The sequence below is a fragment of the Eptesicus fuscus genome, chromosome 7 (genome assembly GCF_027574615.1).
Source record: "Eptesicus fuscus isolate TK198812 chromosome 7, DD_ASM_mEF_20220401, whole genome shotgun sequence".
Lineage (NCBI taxonomy): Eukaryota > Metazoa > Chordata > Mammalia > Chiroptera > Vespertilionidae > Eptesicus > Eptesicus fuscus.
Genome location: NC_072479.1, coordinates 47,671,983 through 47,693,545, shown reverse-complemented (window position 1 = coordinate 47,693,545; position 21,563 = coordinate 47,671,983). Strand labels below are relative to the sequence as shown.

The following is a 21,563-nucleotide window of genomic DNA, read 5'->3' as shown; positions in this document are numbered from 1 at the left end:
TGGGAGGACTCCAAACTCTGGCCTTTGCTCTATCCCTTTTATTAGAGTTCTGAGATACACCCATTGCCCTTAGGCAGGTTATTCCAGTAACAGACAGATGATCTTTATCAATATGGATTTACATGATTATTTGGTGGGGAAGTTGCCTCAGTTACCATCGTCTCAATTAGATAGGGAGTGGTTGGCTCTGACCTTTAGCTTCAAGGTTGACCAGCCTTGTCGGGTTCCCTTTTCACATAACTACCAAGTGACAATGTTTGGTTTCCGGCATCTCCCCCCAATTCCTTCCTTAAAAAAAAATCTTGCATTTACAGGCCAGAAATAAACATAATAAGAACAAAATATGTTTGAGTCCCAATTTCAATGTCCAAAAGTTCTGAGTCTAAAGTTTCAATGTCCAAAAGTTCCTCAAGTGTACATGTCAGCAACGATATCTGGATGGTGGACAAACGGTGGCGATGCAGGTCCGACCTCTGTGGTTTGGACTTGGGCAACCTGCAGCGATGCACATCTGCTGACTGCTAGCATGGCAAGTCGTTGTCAGCATCCTCCATCTCTGGACTATTTCTCCTCTTGTCTTCATGTCTGGAGCATTCCTGTTAATTCCTCTCTATTACAGGAATCCACATGGTCTTGGAGTTGTTTTCTGAAAATATACAAACATATTCTCGACCAAAAGTTAATAAAAGAATATTTTCTATAAATTTTTCTTGAGGTCCTATTATTTTTTGCCCAAACAATTTTCCTTTGGCTATTTTGACACCATGTATGTTTTTCATGGGTGTCCTGCTGTATGAAAATTAATTTTCAAAGTAAAATTTTTCAAGATGTAATTTACTTACAGGATATTTTTTCTTACATGGTATTTTTCCACTATCCCCCTTTTTCAATTTTTAGGAGGCTTTAGGAAAATTTTTATAATGCATTCTTGATAACTTTACATTTTTGCAGAAAAATATGACTGCTTTAGGTCTACTGCATGCTAAGCAATTTTACCATGAAATAAACTATCAATAGAAATTTTGGTTAATACTTTAGGAACAGCTTTTTGTACAATTAAATTTTCTTGAATATTCACTAATTTCATTTAGCCAATTTAAATTAACCTGAAAACTTGTCTACTATTTTACTGTCAAATTTAATACTCTTTAACAAAAATCTTAGTTTACACTATAAATATTAATGAAAAGGATTATTTTGCATCCTTGAGAAAGCCCTGAGCATTCCTGGATTTAGGCTGGATTTAGATATAAGTCAGCTGCCATCGGCCAACTCTGTTGCCTGGGTCCCAATCTGAGCTGGGCCAAGTCTCTTTCTGTTACCTGGGTCCCGATCTGAGCTGGCATGGGAAGCGCGAAGCAGCCATGGGGTAGGAGACCTCCCTCAGAAGGGGCGAGTGTTCAAGCCCCTGCAATGTTGGGGGGGTGAGGTTCTGTGCCCCACCTCTGTTGACCCCCAAGTTCTCTCCTGATGGCCCCTCTGCGACTGTGCCTGTCTTAGGTTGTTCCTCCCTTGAGGAATCTTACCCGTCATTGACTAACCAGCCATCCTCCGGGGCCAAGCAGGGTGATGTGAGGTTCAGTTTTGTCTCCTTGGTAGCTTATGCCCCCATGGCCTCCATGCACAGCACCTGCCTTGGGATCCCCTCGCCGTCTGGCGGGGCCCCAGCATTGATCACATGTCTTGGGGAACCCAGGTTTCTTCTCCATGGAGGGCTCAGCTCACGCCATTATGCGAGAGACAGATCCATAGTACCAGCCACCACGAGGCTTCAACCTCAGCATAAACTGAAAACTCAGGCAACAGCTGTGGGCAATTGGATGGTGAGAAGAGGGTCCTTCTTGGCAAAAAGGGCAAGAAGGGCCAATATAGAATGCTCAAGTGCCTTCTCAGGGGGCCTTCCACACAGTGGAAGGGATTAAATTCTTTCATGTCCTTATAAATTGCTGCCAAACATTCAAAAAATTAAATTTTTAAGTTTGTTTGGGATAATTGTACAATATGCTGTTGTAAAATATAAAAATTTATAATGACATTGTAGAAAATATCATGTAAGGATACTTTGTCTAGGCATGGCAATTCAATTTTTCAAACTGGCTGTCAATTTCTTTTTGTATAGACAAGGTCTTAGTTACATTTTCTGCACCTCTCTTTATTTCCTTCCAAAATAATTTTCAGGCTATACTGTTTCATTTAAAAATCTTTGCCACATGAAACAATTTCTCTTAAGGTTATGGTGACCACTAGTATGGATTAGATTTAATATTTTAATAACAATCCTCAGTTTATCCTGGCATATCAGTGAAAGAGATTTCAAAATTTTCAAATTTCTCCTTTTTATTAAGCAAGAAATTTATTTTTAAGAGTATTCCCATTAGCTAATTTGCATATACAGAGGGATCATGGGAAGCCTTCAGTCACTTCCTTAAAAAACTTATTTAAATTGCTTACAAAGACATTGGCTTAAAAGAAGGGGGTTGGCCTTTGTTATTTCAAGATGGCGGGCAGTAAGCCACGTGGCCATCTAAGCGGCTGCTCAATCTGTTCTTTCAAAAGAAAGTCAAAAATCACATTGCAGACAATCACTAGCTGTTTCTGGTCTTTATTAGAATTATTTATAAAATATTGGCTTTCCATTTAGCTGAAAACCTTGATTATAATTTAATAAGCTAATTTTTTTTAAGTAATTAAAGTAGGTATCTTCATTTAAAAAATAAAGCAAATTTACGTCTGAATTCACAAGCCAAATATGTTGCCCCACCTCTAGCTTAATTAAAAATGCAGGGGGCTACATAAAGTTAGGATTTAATTACTTATAAAGACATTGGCTTCTCATGTAACTTAATTTATATGAGACCTTGATTATATTTTAAAAAGTCTAATTTATAAAGTAACTTAAGTAGGTAAATTAAAAAAGCAAAGAAGCTTATTCAGTAAACTTATTTGATACTTTATTGGTCTGATCCAAAAGTATAAACAGTGTCCCACCTCCAGCCGATTCAAAAAATGCAGGCTGCTTGAAGCTTTTGTCTTTCTAGAAATTCTACTGCTGTTGAAAATTTTGGCTATATTTAAGAAATACATTGTTTTTGCCCTTCTTACAGGCATAAACTTTCATAACATTTAACATATTAGTTAATTTTTATTTGATAAAGCTTTCCATGCGATTTTAAGTATCAATTGGTTTAATTAAAAAAATATTTCTTTTAAGAGAGAATAGACTTTTGTAATACATTTCAGGGCCTGTGAAACTGTATCACAGAATTAATTCTCTTTTTTAAATCAGACCAAGAAGTAACATATTTTGAATTCCTAATTATTTAAGAGAAAACATTTTATTTTCTCAAAAACACATTTTACTACACTCTAGGCATTTAGTTACCACAATTATGTAAGTTCTCCCAATTCAATCTGAACCTTAAACTTCCAGAGTTTGTAAGTCAAATATTTAGCAGTCCTTTATTAATAACCCTTTATAATTTTAAGAGTAAATTTTAAAATCTAATAATTAACTTTAAACCATGTTTGTTTGTTTTTTCTGCCTGGGGAAACTGAGAAGCAAACTTGTAGGTATTAAAAAAAATGGCTACTGGCGGAAATTGGATTACCTGTTCTTCTGGGAGAAGGGCGTAGTCTACCCCTTCCGCCATTAACAAAGGGTGTAGCTTTAAAAACTTTTTTCATTGCAAGAAGACCTTAAACTTCCAGAGCTTTAAATTTTAGGTAGCAAAATTAAATACTTAGTATTTCTCAAATCAATAATACTTTTACATTTTTAAGGATACATTTCAAATAAAATATAAGGCATATTCAATTAATAGATTAACTTATATCATCTAGACTTCATACTAGGCATACTTAGATCAACATTTCATTATTTTAAATTTCAATACATTTAGATCATTTAAACTTAAAAGTTTTAAATTTCCAGCCAATAGGCTTGGCACAGCCACTAAATTTTTTAAAGAATTTTTCCTGCTGAGGAAGTCAAGAAACAAACGCATAGCTATTCACATGTAAACTTGTTTTCTACTTCCTGGTGGTTACCTGCCTCTGGGCGGGAAATTTCAAAAGAGCCTTGGAAAGCCCGCCTATATCTCTTTCCCAGTTCATCTCTGCCATGTTTAAGGCCAAAAGAGTCTCGGGTTTTTATTCTGTACCCAGCAAAAGGTCAAGTTCAGCTCAAAACTATGCGCACTCGTTTTTAAACTGGCCCTTTCCCCTTACATGTGCACAGAAATCCCGGATGCATTTATGAATTTTTAAAAAGCTTTAAGTCATTAGCTGGAAAATAAATAAAGATGGCGAAGATGAGGCAAAGAAGTGGCTTTCTTGGGGAGTGGAGTCCATATTGGATCACCACGTGTCTCCCTTCCCCACATCCTACTTACTTCAGGGGAAGTTTCAGCAACAGATCTGGCCAAATTTCTTTTCATACTTAAAAGACAGACAGATCTTAAATTTTTTCCTCCTTTTTTGCTTTCCTAAATAATAACTAACACCCAATTTGGCCAAGATTTGAACTTCTCTTTGAGTTCTTTTATAATTTTTAAATAAAACATTGAGTAATCTCATTGCGGGAGAGCACATAGCCTTGCCCCCTCCTGCCACTTTTGAATTTCTCTGCACTGGAGACGGCTTCAGCAGTGGAGTTTCATTTCTTATTACAGATTTTAGATTCAAAATACAAATTAAGATTTTAATTTGAACAAGAAACCACATTCTTTAAGCATACAAACCAAAATTCTATAATAAAGTTTACTTTATATTTATAACCTAATTCTTCCCCATTAGCCTGGTTAAAAACAAAGACATTCCCACCCTACTCACAGATCCGGACTCTGCAGCTGGCCGTGGGTTTTTGAGTGCGGTTAATTTTTCACACCTTTTTTCGGTGTATTTTTCCTCCTTCGCTCTAGACGAAAACCATCATCTCCTCCAGAAGTCCCGTGTGGGCGCCAGATGTGTGGGATCCCTTGTCACGTCCCGCGTGTTTCAGAGATCCCGTTCGGGTCCGGTTTCTGGAGAAGGCCGCAATCAAAATGAAGAGAAGCTAGAAAAGAATTAATTTGGGAAAATGTGGGGCCAGGCGGGAGCCACCTCTAGTGGGAGGACTCCAAACTCTGGCCTTTGCTCTATCCCTTTTATTAGAGTTCTGAGATACACCCATTGCCCTTAGGCAGGTTATTCCAATAACAGACAGATGATCTTTATCAATATGGATTTACATGATTATTTGGTGGGGAAGTTGCCTCAGTTACCATCGTCTCAATTAGATAGGGAGTGGTTGGCTCTGACCTTTAGCTTCAAGGTTGACCAGCCTTGTCGGGTTCCCTTTTCACATAACTACCAAGTGACAATGTTTGGTTTCCGGCAGTTTACATTCTGGTGGGAGAGACTTAAACAAGGAAATGAATGTGTGTGTTGTGTGTGCATATGTACATATATACCTTTGGGAGTAATGTATGCTATGAAGAGAAAGTCCTGAGAAGAGGTACACTTGTTATTTTATATAGTCAGGGGAAAAGTGAAATGTTACCAAAAATATCCCTCATCTTGGTTCAATGTTACTTTTAATTTTAATGGGTATTACCTAATATTTACTATACGCATGCTAACATGTTTGTAAATTATGAACCATAATGACCTGTGAATTTGCCGTCTAAGAACTGAGCATTACCAATTTTGTTTCATCTTCTAGTGCCTTGTCCTATCTCACCCACCTGCCTATCTTGCGCAGTGACCACTTAAATTTTTTGTTAATTCTCTTGTCTTTTATTAGGGAAAAAAGTGTTTGTCACCTATAAATATATCCATGAGTACTAAATATATTGTTTAGTTTTGCCCTATAAAAACAGTATCATCCTCCCACATTTTGTATGTATCTGTAGTTTATTCATTTTAACAGCTGATTTATGGCCTGTTGGATAAATGTGCAAAACCAATCAATTCATTGCCCCGTTTTCCAGCCTTTTGTTCTTTGAACAGTGCTGCTAAACATTCTTGTGTGTGCCTCTTGATGCACATGTACATAAGTTCCTCCAGGACATTCCCGGGAGTGGAATTGCTAGATCAATGTTCAACTTCACATGATAATACCAATTTGTTTTCCAAAGGGGTGCTACCAATTTACATTGCCACCCAGAAGGGAGTAAGCGTTCCGGTTGAGCCACTGGTTGTTAGGAGACATCTTAATTCTTAGTTCCTTATCAAGGTAGACTACGCCTCCAGGATTTTACCCCAGACTTACTTTTCCAGCATCCATTCCCACCATGCCTTAAGTTATCCATCCCATTCCAGCATTACCCAGCTGTTTGCAGTTGCCACAAGTTAGATCAAGTGACCCTGCTCTGTGCTTCTGTAACATTCTGGGCATACAGTGCATGCAGTCCGCAGGCCGATGCTCTGTCCATGGAGCCAAACCAGCTAGGGCTGTCATTTCTTTTTTTATACTCACTCCCAGTAGTATAGACCTTGGTACAGAATAGGGACTCAGTCCAATGCTGATGAATGAGTGAATGAATGAACTTGTAGCCAACCATAGGAGTAGGCTTGTTTGGTTACTAAAAGGGGGCATATACCCTAGACTGGCCGTTTGATCTATACTTCCCTGAAGACTTAGGTGTGATAATCAAGAACTTCCTCTGTATTCTATTCTGTCTGTATCTACTCCTTCTTTATGTCCTGGAGATTTCCTTTGCTCTGGGCTGTGGGACTAAACTTCAGTGAGTTCCTATTTAGAAAGCAGATGGACTAGGCCCGTGGTCGGCAAACTGCGGCTCTTTGGCCCCTTGAGTGTGGCTCTTCCACAAAATACCACGGCCTGGGCGAGTCTGTTTTGAAGAAGTGGTGTTAGAAGAAGTTTAAGTTTAAAAAATTTGGCTCTCAAAAGAAATTTCAATTGTTGTACTGTTGATATTTGGCTCTGTTGACTAATGAGTTTGCCGACCACTGGACTAGGCTAACCCATAGGATAACTGGAGAGCCGCAGAGCATTTGATGGCATACGCTCTGAGACATCTGCTCTGTGTTTGCCACTATCATTCCTGAGGACTCACTAGTGGCCCACAGGAAAAGAATTTTGTCACCTTTCCTTTGTAAGTCTCACCCACCTAAATCTGAAATTATATATTGGCCAATCCAGAAATCAAAATGCTAATCCTGTCATTTACAGGTAAACTCTGTTAATATTTTATAATACTCTCCCAGCATTTTATCTGTGCCTACATGTATTTTTTTTCCCTTATCCATATTACTGCCTCTGCCTGCCTGATCTCCCTAACTGCCCTCCCCTGCTGGCCAGATCTCGCCCCCAACTGCCCTCCCCTGCAGGCCTGGTTGCCCCCAACTGCCATCCCCTGCAGGCCTGGTTGGCCCCCAACTGCCCTCCCCTGCCAGCCTGATCTCGCCCCCAACTGCCCTCCCCAGCCATCCTGATTGCTCCTAACTGCCTCTGCCTGCCTGATTGCCCCTAACTGCCCTTCCATGCTGGCCTGATCTTGCCCCCAACTACCCTCCCCTGCAGGCCTGGTCTCGCCCCCAACTGCACTCCCCTACCGGCCTGACCTCACCCCCAATGGCCCTCCCCTGCCGGCCTGATCTCGCCCCCACTGCCCTCCCCTGCAGGCCTGGTCTCGCCCCCAACTGCCCTCCCCTGCTGGCCTGATCTCGCCCCCAACTGCCCTCCCCTGCAGGCCTGGTTGCCCCCAACTGCCCTCCCCTGCTGGCCTGATCACCCCTAATGGCCTCTACCTTGGCCCCCACCACCATGGCTTTGTCTGAAAGAAAGTCGGACATCCAGAAGATGGCCGGTTGACCTGGTCTAATTAGCATATTACCCTTTTAGTAGTTTAGATAGATTATATAGGATAGGATTGCTTAAATGAGTGTGTGGGGGAGCCTTTTTCAGCAGAAAGAGATGCTCTTGGCAAACAAAAATACATAATCCCTATATCTGGACTGATAGCCAGCCATATGCACTATACTGCCAAACCGGTCATTAAAAAATTGAACCGCTTTCTTACACCTTACACCAAATAGCTGTTGACCTTAAAACCCCTCCTCAGCCCCCACCTTAGGTTCTGCCTTTGCAGTTCACCCAGATTAGGTTCTGATTGGTTGGTTTCTATGCCAGTCAGCGTCAAAAGCTCCACCTCCTAGGCAGCCATTGGCTCCTTGAACTTCACCCAGATTTGCTTCTGATTGGTCGGTTTCTATGCCACTCAGCGTCAAAAGCTCCACCTCCTATGCAGCCATTGGCTCCTCACACTTCACCCAGATTTGGTTCTGATTGGTTGGTTTCTATGCCAGTCAGCATCTCCGGGCCTGTCAACAGGCCTGATCAGAAAGGCAGGGCTGATCAGCAGCCTCAGTGGAGGCCTGAGAGAAAGAGAGGCTGCTGGCCAGGCCCCGAGTGAAAGAGAGAGGCAAGGGCTGATCAACAGAGGCTATGGATCAGACCCTGCTTCTCTCTCCAGGTCTCTCTTTGGGCCTGATCCGCAGCCCCCTTGGCAGTCAGTGCTGGGTCATGGCACTTCCGATCAGTCGAGCCTTCAGTTGATTTGGATGTTACAGACCCTGGGTTTTTATATATTAGGATATATCCTTCCATACTGACAATATAATTTTACAAACTCTTCTAAATATTTTTTTCATACTTTTGTAGCTAAGTATGGTATATTTTTAATTTAAGGGGTGAAGATGATAAGGAAATAGTTCTCTCAGTATTAAAAAAAAATTTGTTTTTTGTTAATCCTCACCCAAGGATATTTTTTAAAAAATATATTTTATTGATTTTTTTACAGAGAGGAAGGGAGAGGGATAGAGAGCCAGAAACATCGATGAGAGAGAAACATCGACCAGCTGCCTCCTGCACACCCCCCACCGGGGATGTGCCAGCAACCAATGTACATGCCCTTGACCGGAATCGAACCCGGGACCCTTCAGTCCGCAGACCAACACTCTATCCACTGAGCCAAACCAGTTTCGGCCCAAGGATATTTTTTTCATTTATTTTTTATTTTATTAAAAATACTAGGGGCCCAGTGCACGAATTCGTGCCCCTTGAAAGGAACTGTGAGCCACAAGGCTGCGGTGGGCACAGGGGCGGGTCTCGGCCCATCCTCCGCGCCCTTGCCTGGCCCCTCCTGCCGTGGCCCCTGATTCCCTGTCTGCCAGCAGCCCCGCTCCTGCCGCCACCGCTCCCACACACTCATGGTGCCGGCCTCACTCGCACCCGCTAATGGCATGGAGTGATTGGGGCTGACCCCAGCAGTGGATGCAAGTAGTGGCTGCTGCCCCGATTGCTCCTCAGGAACAGGGGGAGGTGGAGAAGTCCTCAGGGGTGATTGGGGCCAGCAGCCACTGTTCATACCCACTGACGGTGCCGAGTGATTGGGACCCTCTGTGGGTGCAAGTGGTGTCTCCGGCGCTGGCAGTGGGTGCGAGCCGTGGCTCCAGCACCAGCAGCAGGTGCAAGCACCGGGTGGGACTGTGGTGCACGGGAGCAAAGAATTTTCAGTAACCACCAGAGGCTCTCCCTGATGACAGCGACCGGCGCCCCAGGCGCCTTAGTCTGGCACCTCTGCTCACCTGCTCCACCATCCTGCTGTGGCCAGTGCCCGCCACATTCTGCACTCTGCCGCCTGCTGCTAATGCCCACCATGTTCCACACCCACCCCTTGGTGGTCAGTGCACGTCATAGCGACCGGTTGTTCGGTTGTTCAGTTGTTCAGCCATTCGATCTATTTTCATATTAGAGAGGAAGGGAGAGGAAGAGAGAGAGAAAAATATAAAGGATGAGAGAGAATCATTGATTGGCTGCTTCCCACGCGCCCCACACTAGGAATTGAGCCCGCGCCCCAACTGGGAATCGAACTGTGACCTCCTGGTTTATAGGTGGACGACAATCAACCACCAAGCCATGGCTGGGCATCATTAATTTTTTAGAGAGTGAAAGGAGGGGGAGTGACAGAGAGAGAGAAATAGCAATTGGTTGCCTCCCACATGCTCCCCGGACAAGGGCCTGGGATGGAGCCTGCAACCAAGGTTTGCGCCCTTGACCAGAATCGAACCAGCGACCCTTCAGTCTGAGGGCCGACGCTCTAATCACTGAGCCAAACCAGCTAGAGCTCTCAGTATTTTTAACCAGTCTTAAAAAGAAATTTCACATGATTTTATACTAAGGAAATAAAATTTTGAGGTTATAGCTACTTGGGTACATAAGAAAGGTGATATTTAATGGCCTCATTTTGTCTCTCTAATCAAAATTATCTACTTCCAAATGCCCATTTTAAATTTCTTCATTGCATAATATAATCAAGATAATTTTCTCTCTCATTAGACTAAGTAAGACACTATAATAAGAGTCTCCTTTGAGTTTCTTAGTTTCATATAAGTATACAAGATTGTCAAAATTTGTTAACTTCAGGAGGAAGTCACTTGAGAAAAGACTACATGGCTCTTAAGGAATTTAATTAGTTGGTAACTTGAATACTCGAACTACATAAGATATTTATAAAATTTGATATGTGAAAAAAATGGTATGAGCTCTACCAAGCCTTTTTATTGCCATGTAATTTTACTTCTGAGGTTCTTCGATTTATTACGTTATTCTGATTACACCTGAGAGAAAGTGGGTGTCTTTCTTCTTTTGGTCTGAGTTACAAATGAATTGGGTTTCTAAAAGGCACTCCCCCACCCCAACCTTTGACCGAGAGTTAAGCAGATCCCAAGTTCTCTATTAACTGTTCATGGTTATGCTGTGTTCTCTGATTCCATATTTTAATAAGTCCTCTAATTTAGGCATTACACAAGCAAATTTTTTTTTTTCTAGGAAGTGCCAGGATTTAAAAAATGCCAATAGTAGCCGGTTTATGGTATGACTTTAAAACTGAATATGTGTAGTCATTCTGATCACAAGAGTACAGGACTGAGTAAATGTATACCTTTAATGAAGAGTGGGGTTCTTGACTTTATCCTTTCGGCCTGTGTGACCTCTTACTGAGGATCCAGGAGGGAGCCCCTCGGGGAACTCCCGGTGGGGACATCTTCTTTGATGTTATTTGGTTGCTTTGTGGCTTGGTCCTTGAGAACCAACTTGTTTGAGGATGTGAACCTTATAAAATGTGTGAGCGCCTCTAAGAGACTTCTCACCTCTAGGCACTGTCTTCCCAGTGCTTGGCATATACTAGTCGTGATGAGATGATAAATATTTGCCAAGTGAATGATTGGAATAAGAATGAACTATTTTAAAACTTTGTTTAAAAAATGAGTTCACAACTTGAGCCAAGTCATGCCATCTGGTCGAAGGCTATTTATAGTTCCTAAGTGGTGTCATTTTAGCATGGTACAGGAGGGTGACTGTCACTGCACTTGATGTTATCCATAATTATGTGTCCATAATGCTTAAAAGAGCAGATGCTTTAAAGTAGGTGTGATTTGTTGCTTGGATCTTGATTTAGCAGCAGCCGCTCTTTTTTAGAATGAGTGGCCTGCCTTCTCTAGCCTAGGATCAGAGATAGTCTGCCTTAGATACGCAGCACGCCAGCATTCATATCCAAGGTGAATCCGGGGCTGACTTCACTCTGTCATGAACTATTTGCTTCTAACATCACGACTTAGGCTCTCATCTAGGCAGTTGAATGCTAGGCCTTTACATTTTTATTTCATGGTCATTTGGAAAAATAAATGAGAATGTAGAGCATCTGAATTTTGATGAGTTTTAAGTAACATTAGAAGAAGAAAAATGGCTAATATTTCATCCATTAAAAATCTTCATTGCTAAAATCACACCAATTAGGAAAATATATCTGCAGCGTGCATTTTATTGTAGATGAATTATCTCTGGGAGAATCAGGCCAACTCAACTGTTAAAGAGCCTGGGGTTTTCAGCTGGATTGCCCAGAAGCAAATCCTGGCTCTCCCCATTCATCGTCTCTGGGACCTTTGGGGAATTGACTAAGTGCTTCGGTTTCCTCGTCTGTCAAATGTGACTGACACTAGATTTTACCTTGTAAGATTGTTTTGAGAATTAAATGAATTAGATTATTTGTCAGTGCTCTTGAGTTCTTGTTAAATAAAATTAAAAAATAAAACACTCTACTCTTTATGATGATACCTCAAGCTTCTCATCCCCAGCCGCACCTGAGAACCACCTGGGGAGATTTCTAAAAATAACAATATCTGGGCTCTGTTCCAGGGGTTCTGATATGTAGCTAAAGTTAAAAACTACAGCAATATGTTAGTTTAAAAAAACACAGTAGATTTTGATGAGTAATGCTATGCGTTATAACAGTATTCTGAATTTCCAATAATTATGGCACCATGTGACAGGGGGACTCTATTTGCTTCATTTCTAATAGCATTGGAAAACCTTCTCAGAGAAAACGAAAAAGATCAGTTTAATAATGAACTTCCATAAGAATGATTGAATTTTCACTTTGTTGTATTTCCAAGAAGAAATAACAGAAAATTCTAACATTCAAAGGGAGCCCTGAGACCACCTCTTCTTTGTTCAACTCATGTTTTTCTTCCTGAGAGTGAACATTTTATATATCTAACGTGCATGAGGAAGGAAAGCTCTGTTCAAAGTTAAGATGATAAAGCATAGGAACTTTAAAACACCCAAAATGCAAATTGTGAGGGGCTTGGCCCCTCTATTCAGCAGAGCTCTATAAATGTTAGGTGCCACTCTTCTCTCGTTTTAGTTGCGAATGCAGGCAGTGCTGGGAGAACCAGATTAATCTGAGGAAATAAGTTATATCAACTTTTTAGTGTCTCTGAAGAAAGAAATCAAAGTACCTCACTTTTGTTGGGAGTGACTGACTGAATTGTTCGGGATTGTATTAATGGAAAAGATAATCATAGTCTTTGGGATAAGAAGGGAAAATTCAAGTGTCAAGAGTGTCACTGAAAGCCACATATGGCACAGACAAGCAATTTCGGGTAGTATTATAATGCTATTTTTATATCTGAAGATGAATATAGCCAGAGTTTTTGCACAAATGTCTAACTTGTTTCTCTTTATATGACTATTTTTGTTTATGGTCACATGCATCAAACAATTTAATCCAATGCATTTGTATAGCCAGTGTGTCTCCACCTTCCACCATCATTTTTATTTTACCTTCACCCAGGATTTGTTTACTGACTGGGGATTGAACCCACCCTAACTGGGAATCGAACCTGTGATCCTTCAGTGCATGGGACGATGCTCCAACCAACTGAGCCACCCAGCCAGGCCCCCCATCATTTTTTTTTTTTTTAAGTGAAAAAGAACCCAGTCTTGTAGAGGAAATCTCATAATTTTTGCAATGTGTTTCTTCATCAATAATGAGGTAATGTTGGTAGTATTTATTTTTATAAAAGTTTTTGGTAGATGATTCACATTTGCACTGTGTCTGGGTTGACTCAAAAATTCATCATGAATGGGTAACCACTCTAGGCCTTAATTTCTACATCTTGAAAATGGATTAAAATGGCTTTAATTTTGAGCAAAACAATTTTTTCTTATGTTTTTGTCTATTCCCATGCATTATTATTTCAAGCTTAAATTGCCCTTTAGTGCTCTATAATCTGTGATTCTTCCAAGATCTGAGCACAGACCCCTCCATGCGCTCAATAAATATCTGTAGACTGACAGACTCCTGGACATCTTGAAGATAGTAATTTCAATAAGTTAATTAATGGAGGTAAAAAGGAATTTGAGGGCCCACCGTAGACACTGCATGTCCCTTTCCTCCTGAACTTTCAGATTGTGCTGCTTATTTTCATGCATTTCCTGAGGGGGCCCACAACATCCTCTGGCATTTTGAACTTACTACCTCACCCCCAAGTTTTCCCAGTAACTATTTTAACCTAAGTTCCTTGTGTTTCAGTTCAGACTTGTTTGCTTTTGTTTAATTAGTGAAGATGGAGAATAGACAGGCAAAAAGAGAATGGTGAGACCAGAGGCTTTGTCATTGGGGATTGTTATTGGGACAAAAGCCTTAAATTTCCTATGAACCCTCTCAGCAGTGTCCTTGGCTCTGCACCAGCCTGTGAGCAACACGAGAGCCGGGTGTGCCTTTGTTTTGCACACCAGTCAGTCACCGGTGGCTGGCATACTGTCTGGCACATAGTAGGTGTTCAGTAACTTATTATTTGTTAAGTAAAAACAAGCCCATGAACTCCTATGGAAGTTTTGACAATGGAAGACTTATCATATGGATCTTATGCCACATAGAATTGAGCCTTAAATCAAGAAAACCCTGTCAGCAAAATCAGAGGCCAAAAAGCAGACACATTAGATTATTTATTTTTGTAAGACTTATGCTATATTTCCTTAAAATAGCCACTTATTCCAATGTTTTGAAAATGTGATTTAAGTGTATACAAGCACTGCTTTACACAGAAGTGTCAGTGCACTTATCTCTTTTGAAGTGAATTATCTGAGAATCATGCTTCCTAAAATTATATTTATTCTACCTAATTCATGTCATATCTTTAAATGGAAAAAATAGCTTAGTTATTAATATAAAAGAAATTGCTAAACATCAGGGAAATTACATAATACTTTCTGGTCTAAACAAAACATTAACTCACAGAAAACAGTATATCTTATTGCCAGAAAATTTAATAATCTTTCTTATAAGTCTTGGTTAAAAAAAAAAAAGCATCTGAAAAGTTACTATACATGTTTTGGAATGCTGTTTTATTAAATCTTCCTTCTTAATTCCCCAAAGAAAATGAACATCTTGTCTAAACATTTTGTGTGTGATCAAACTAGCAAGTGTCTTTTGAGATCCCTTAACTGTATGGGAGTTTAAATTTTAATTTGAAAAGCCAGGAAAATGTATACCAAAAAGGAGACATTCCTCTCATGTGTAAACACACATAAATAGAAAAAAGGAGAAAAGCGTGGAAGATATTCTGAACTGTTAATAATGGTTACCTCTCATGCTGAAACTAGGAGTGATTTTTATTGGTATATTTCTGAAGTTTTTCCCATGAACATGTATAACTGGCATAATTTTATTAAAAATATTTTTAGAAAAGAAACTGTGTAACAGTGTGCAGTGAGTACCAAATGAGGTGCGGATAGAAAGGGCTCGCTGCGTAGGGGAATGAACTCACATGGGCTTGGGCAGCCAGTATACACAGCAGAATGGGCCCTGAGCCAGGTCTTGAGGAGTAGGTAGTACAATAACAATGATGGTTTCTTCAACTTATATGTTACTTTTGCAGCAGACTGTCTCCTCAGTCCGTATTTTCCTTTCTCTGTTGGAAGAGGCCCAGTTTTGTTCAGTTATCGTGGTTCCTTTCCAGTGGTCAGGGACGGGTTCAAGGTTGGACCTGTGGCCCAGTGTTGGCCAGGGAGATGGGGAAAGGAACATTTTTTTTAGACACTAGAAGAGAAGATCCTTTATGGCCTGTGCGCTTTGTCTGGTCTCATCTGGCACCTGTAGCTGCTGAGGAAGAGGAACCTCCTGTAACCAAGGGGAACCACACTCAGGATAGTAGAATGTAGGGGCAGGAGGAACCAGGGTCATCAGCACCATTATTCAGCTGCTGTGCTTCGGGTGAACTAGTTTCTTCTTCTCTATTTATAGGTATATACCTTAATTCATTTCCTATTGTTTAAAGCCAGTTTGAATTGGGCTTGAAAGCATCCTCACTGATACAACAATTCTACAATTTGCAACCCTGTTCAGATCCAATATTGATTTTAACATGAACTCTGTGAAGTAGATAAGACAGTATTAGTCAGGGTTCTCCAGATAAACAGAACCAATAGGGTGTGTGTGTGTGTGTGTGTGTGTGTGTGTGTGTGGAGAGAGAGAGAGAGAGAGAGAGATCAATTGATTTAAGGAATTGGCTCACATGATTGTGGAGGCTTGGTGAGTGCAAAATGACACAATTCCTCCTTGCTCGGAGGATATTGGTCTTTGTTTTTTTTTAAGGCCTTCAACTGATTGGATGAGGCCCACGCACACTATGGAGGATAATCTGATTTATGCAGAGTTCACTAATTTAAATGTTAATCTCATCCAAGGAATACCTCACAAAAACATCCAGAATAATGTTTGACCAGGTATTTGGGTACCGTGGCCTAGCCAAACTGAAACAGACAATTAATCATAATTATTTCCATATACAGATGATGTAACTAAAGTTAAGTGGCTATAACTTGCCTAAGATTTCAAATCCAAGTTAACTAATTTTACATCTTTCTTCCTTCTCTGTGCTCTTTCAAGTGGAAACGCATCTTCATGCAGATGAAGGGATGTGGTGCTTATAACCAGTCTGTCAGTTCTGAATTAAGTGTCTGCTCTTGCCAAGCAACATTCTAGGAGCCAGGGATCCAAAATGGAGGCAGAGGAGGAAAAGACAACCAGGAGAGAGGGAGAATGTGCTTGGGTCTGGCTCAGGAAGTCTCGTATTGGCTTCAGTGAATGATACTCATTGATGGTTAGTGATTACTTGGTCAGAAAGTTCATCACTAACCATCAAGCTAAAGAGTTAATCCTATATAATAAAGAAGTAATATGCAAATTGACCATCACTCCAACACACAAAGATGGCCGCCCCCATGTGGACACAAAATGGCCACCACAAGGTGACTGGCAGGGGAGGGCAGTTGTGGGTGATCAGCCCAGCAGGGGAGGGCAGTTGGGAGTGACAAGGCCTATAAGGGAGGGTAGTTGGGAGTGACGAGGCCTGCAGGGGAGGGCAGTTGGGCATGATCAGGCCAGCAGGGGAGGGCAGTTAGGGGCAACCAGGCGGTCAAGGGAGGGCAGTTAGGGGTGACTGGGCCAGCAGGGGAGGGCAGTTGGGGGTGACCAGGCCTGCAGGGGAGGGCAGTTAGGGGTGACTAGGGTGGCATGGGAGGGCAGTTAGGGGTGACCAGGCCAGCAGGGGAGGGCAGTTAGGGGCAATCAGGCTGGTAGGGGAGCAGTTAGGCGTTGATCTGGCTGGCAGGTAGAAGCTGTTAGGGGCAATCAAGCAGGCAGGCAAGCAAGTGGTTGTGAGCCAGCAGTGGGATCGGGCCTAAATGGTCAATCGGACATCCCTTGAGGGGTCCCAGATTGGAGAGGGTTCAGGCTGGGCTGAGGGATACCCCCGCCCCCATGCATGAATTTTGTGCACCAGGCCTCTAGTTCTTATATAATTGGGAAAAGCTGTGATGTTGATGAAAACGTCCCAAAATCCAGAATCATATAGAACAAAGAAAGGAGGAGGATCTTTAAAAGTCCTTTCATCTTGGTGACAGTTTCTCAGTTGTTACATATAATTTGCATATAATCTATCACAGAACTTAAAATAAAGGAATCCAGAAACCATCAAGAACTTCTCTTTAGTGTGGGTAATTTAGTATTATCACACTTCAAAATAAATTTATCATTATTTTATGAATTACATAGTATAAATCAAACTTGTCCATGACATCAGGGCCCCATATGGACGATTAATTAAAGCTGGGATGCTGAATTTGGATAGTTTGCTATGCTCTTCAAATACTGATCTCCCTTAGGATTAAGACAGGAAAGTCCTGCCCTAACCGGTTTGGCTCAGTGGATAGAGCATCGGCCTTCAGCCTGAAAGGTCCCAGGTTCGATTCCGGTCAAGGGCATGTACCTTGTTTGCGGGTACATCCCCAGTAGGGGGTGTGCAGGAAGCAGCTGATTGATGTTTCTCTCTCATCGATGTTTCTAACTCTCTATCCCTCTCCCTTCCTCTCTGTAAAAAATCAATAAAATATATATTTTTAAAAAGACAGGAAAGTCCTGACATTTTGATTACTCTGTGTATAGGGACCTTTAGCATGAGAACAATAAACAGCCTTTTGAAGCTTCTTAATGAGATGTGTAGGGAGCTTGCCTAAAACCTTTCTCCCTCACTAATCTATACTAATAAAAGGGTAATATGCTAATTAGACCGAACATCTTCCCGACAAGCCACGGTGGCAGGGGCCAAGGCAGAGGCAGTTAGAGGTGATCAGGCCAGCAGTGGGGAGTAGTTGGGGGCGATCAGGCCGGCAGGCAGAGGCGGTTAGGGGCGATCAGGTCGGCAGGCAGGCGAGCGGTTAGGAGCCAGCGGTCCCGGATTGCAAGAGGCAGTCGGACATCCCCCCCAAGGGGTCCTGGATTGGAGAGGGTGCAGGCTGTGCTTAGGGACGACCTTCCCCCCCCCCCCCCGTGCACGAATTTCGTGCACCGGGCCTCTAGTAACTAATAAAATGAGTGCACTCTAAATGGAAAGCCACAGCGCTTTCTTTTTCTATATTCTCTTCACCCACATCAGCAGCCTTTGCTTTGCCCGGTGTTAAGCCCCCGTTTACAGTGTGTGGAAACAGCACACTGGTTCTGGAAGCACCCCTAGGCACAGTGAGCCTGGAATATGCAATGACCTTCCCACACAGCAGCAGGCAGCCCGGGGTTACCAGGTCAGCCAAAAAGTAAGTTGAGTGTTCTGCACATGAGCACATTAGCACACATGTGGACTAAGCAACGTGTAAGAGTTTCCAGAGGGGGACACCAAATGCTTCCTATTGAGACGAATGCACCCGGCGGACCGAAAGCTGGCCGAGTGGCCTGAGAAGACCACTTCTTAAAGGAACCAGAGCGGCGGCGGCGATGCACAGGAGGTTAGAGGTGAAGCTGCAGGGCCTCGGGGAAAGCCTGACTTTTAACAAGTGTTTGGATGCCTAAGCCCGGCTCGGTGCCTTCTCTGCTTCTAAATTTAAATGCTTACATTTTAGTCAGTTCACATTTCACTTCTCTTCGAGTCACATAAATTATGTAGGAACCTTTAAGAGCCCTTGCAGATGGGGACTAGCAGGTGCCACCCTGGTTTGCGGTGGAATCTGCCAGGCTTTAAGAGGGGTCTGGTTGTACTCACCTGTCACCTGTTATGGCTGAGCCAGAGTGTGTTCTTACTTCCTGGTTTCTTGTGTCCTGAAGCTTGAAAACCCTTACACCCTCCATCCCATCCTCATGAGAAATGGAGTAGAAAAGAGTACTTGATTGCCTTCTCTATTCCTCTTTTTCTTTCCTTTCTAGGTTATGTTGTCAAAATAGAAATGATGACTTGGGCAGTTGAACAGCTAGAGGATGGTGTTAATTATTATGCTATTTGTGAACGTATGGAAATAGAGTGAAACAATAATTTTTTTTTTTTTTACCACATTGGCACTTTCTGCTCCTGTTTGTGAAAATTCCTTTAGAAATGTATTGTGTTTTTCTCAGCTTGTCCTGTCTTTCAGATGAATGAAAATGTTCCTTAAAGGCATACATTTGTGAATGTACTTCTCAATTTAATCTGAGCAAAATACAATTCTTTTTAAAATGTAAAAAATCTGGTGAACTGAGCTTTCAATTAATTGTCACTCAGGAGGAAGTATATTCTCAGGGAATCAGTGTGAGAGGGCCAGTCCCAAGACTGATCTCCAACTCTCGGGGTGACCATGTAAAGTAGAGCAATAATACTTGCCCTCCCTTCTCCAGGGGTTCCCATGAGAATACCTGAACGCACGCGTGTGCAGCAGCATGCTCCTCGGGAGGGCAGCTGTGAGCATGAGTATTCGTAATCTCTTTCTGTTCCAGAAAGGGTTTAAGGGAGTTTGCAAGAATCCATAAGTACAACAGAACAAAGATTAAATAGAAGACCGAGAAGAAAGGAGGAAAAAAGAAGGCATAAAAGGGAGCTAGAAATGAGTGGAAAAAAATGCACCCCATACTGCCTGGAACGCTGAACCCTTTATTCACAGCACCGTGAAGTGAAAAACATGTTGTTTCTCCGCAGAATAATTGTTCTTAGTGTTGAGATAGCATTTTCTCCCAAGAGTGCTCACAGAGAAACTCTAATTATGTTAACTGCCTGACATGATGACCTGGGAAGGTAGCTTAATGGCTCTGCACTTTTATTTCCTTTCCGTGAAGTGGAGAGAGTGAACTTTGTAAAAGATCTGTTAAGGCCCTGCAACTCTCAAGTCCAATGAGTGTGTTCTTTTCCCTCCTAATCACTTTTCCGTCTAGAAAGCGAAACTTTCTTTTTTTTCTCTCTTCCCTTATTTCTTCCTATGAATGTACACTCTCCTTCCATCCTCCTTTCCAGCCTTCCTTTTTGCTGTTGCCCAACCTGATCCTGTCAAACTTGTCTTTCTCAGACAGTTTGCTTATCTATTTTTTTCTACTAAAAAAAAAAAAAAAGCTGAGCCCAAGAGCTAGAGCCAAAGAGTGTTGTGTGTCCGGGAGGCAGGGAGGAAGGAGAGGGGGTGGGCCATGTGTCATGGGGTGGGGAGCACAGTCTGGAATGGAGGTCTGTCAGGAAACAGAAGGCAGTTTTTACATTTCCTTCACTTCCAGGATGGCTGAGGGTTCCGCCTGGAAGCTGGGCTTTTTGTTTAAAATGTAGGCCACAAGGAAAACTGCCTTTGGTAGTGCAGCTGAATGGCTAATTGTTCTTAATTGTATTCCTCTAAGCTCAGCCGACCACTAACTACAGTATCAGCTTAAAAACAGTGTTTAGGGAAATTGTTTGTGCCTCCGCTTGTTTCTTACACCCCAGTGTTTTCATCGTTGGAGGCAACATGCCTCCGAGTGTCACCATGAAGGCCCACGTGGGCATCTGCTTTAGCTGGCATGGGGCAGCCCCTATGAATTATGCACAGTCGGCATACGGAGAGTGGAGGCTGCAGAACCCATCATCATTGCAATAGTTGTCCCCCACCTTCAGTGACCTGAGAAGAGGCAGTTTTTCCCCTAGATGTGGGCTGGGGTGGTTTTTTCCAGATGTTCTCCAGAGACTGTCAGAAGCTTAATGGATTCTGAATGGGAGTGATACTTTGAAATCGTTTAGTGTTGCTGGTCTATGAAAGTTAAGTTCATTTTGCAAATAAGATATTTGGTGCGGAGTTAATGCCTCATAAATACACATGGAATTACTCAGCTTTCTTTCCTTCGAACACCTTTTCACCCACTGTTTGCAGTTTTGTTGCTTGGTTCATCTGCTGAGATTAACTATAATTTCTTGTCCTTCTGGTTGGATTAAAAAAAAAAAAAAAAGGAATGGCTGTTAGCTTTTGTCACCATGCCCAAACATGAAGTAATTATTCTTTTTTTTTTTTTTAATATGGAATGCTTCACAAATTTGCGTGTCATCCTCGCGCAGGGGCCATGCTAATCTTCTCTGTATCATTCCAATTTTAGTATATGTGCTGTCGAAGTGAGCACAGTAATTATTCTTTTTAAACTGGAGACCTAGATGATAGGGCGTTTGTGGTTAAAATAAATTAGTCAAGCCCATTGGGTTTGACTGTCAGCTGGACTAGTAATTTATCTTGGAATGTCTGTGCTGATCTGTAGCTAATACAACAAGCTAAATAATTAAGGGGTGAAACTCGTGGTTTTCTTTAAAATTATAACTGGGATTTTACTTCAGAATTTTACCTAGATTTCATCAAACCTAACCCTTGACAGTCAAATGTGTGAACATCCTTTGCAAAATCCTCCATGTAGCCCAGTTTCTTCACAGAGAAGGACTTACAGCCCTTCCTCCCAACATACATACCAGTTAACAAAAAA

The 21,563-nt window shown here is 41.9% G+C and overlaps 1 protein-coding gene and 1 non-coding gene across 2 annotated transcripts in view; one reads left to right on the top strand and one right to left on the bottom strand.

Moving 5' to 3' along the window:
- SRGAP1 (SLIT-ROBO Rho GTPase activating protein 1) overlaps positions 1-21,563 on the top strand; it is a 266,339-nt gene that overhangs the window by 67,821 nt on the left and 176,955 nt on the right. The gene's annotated exons all lie outside the window — the stretch shown is intronic.
- On the bottom strand, positions 21,106-21,212 carry LOC114234176 (U6 spliceosomal RNA). Its single transcript, XR_003620380.2, has one exon. It is a non-coding gene; the product is annotated as a U6 spliceosomal RNA (small nuclear RNA).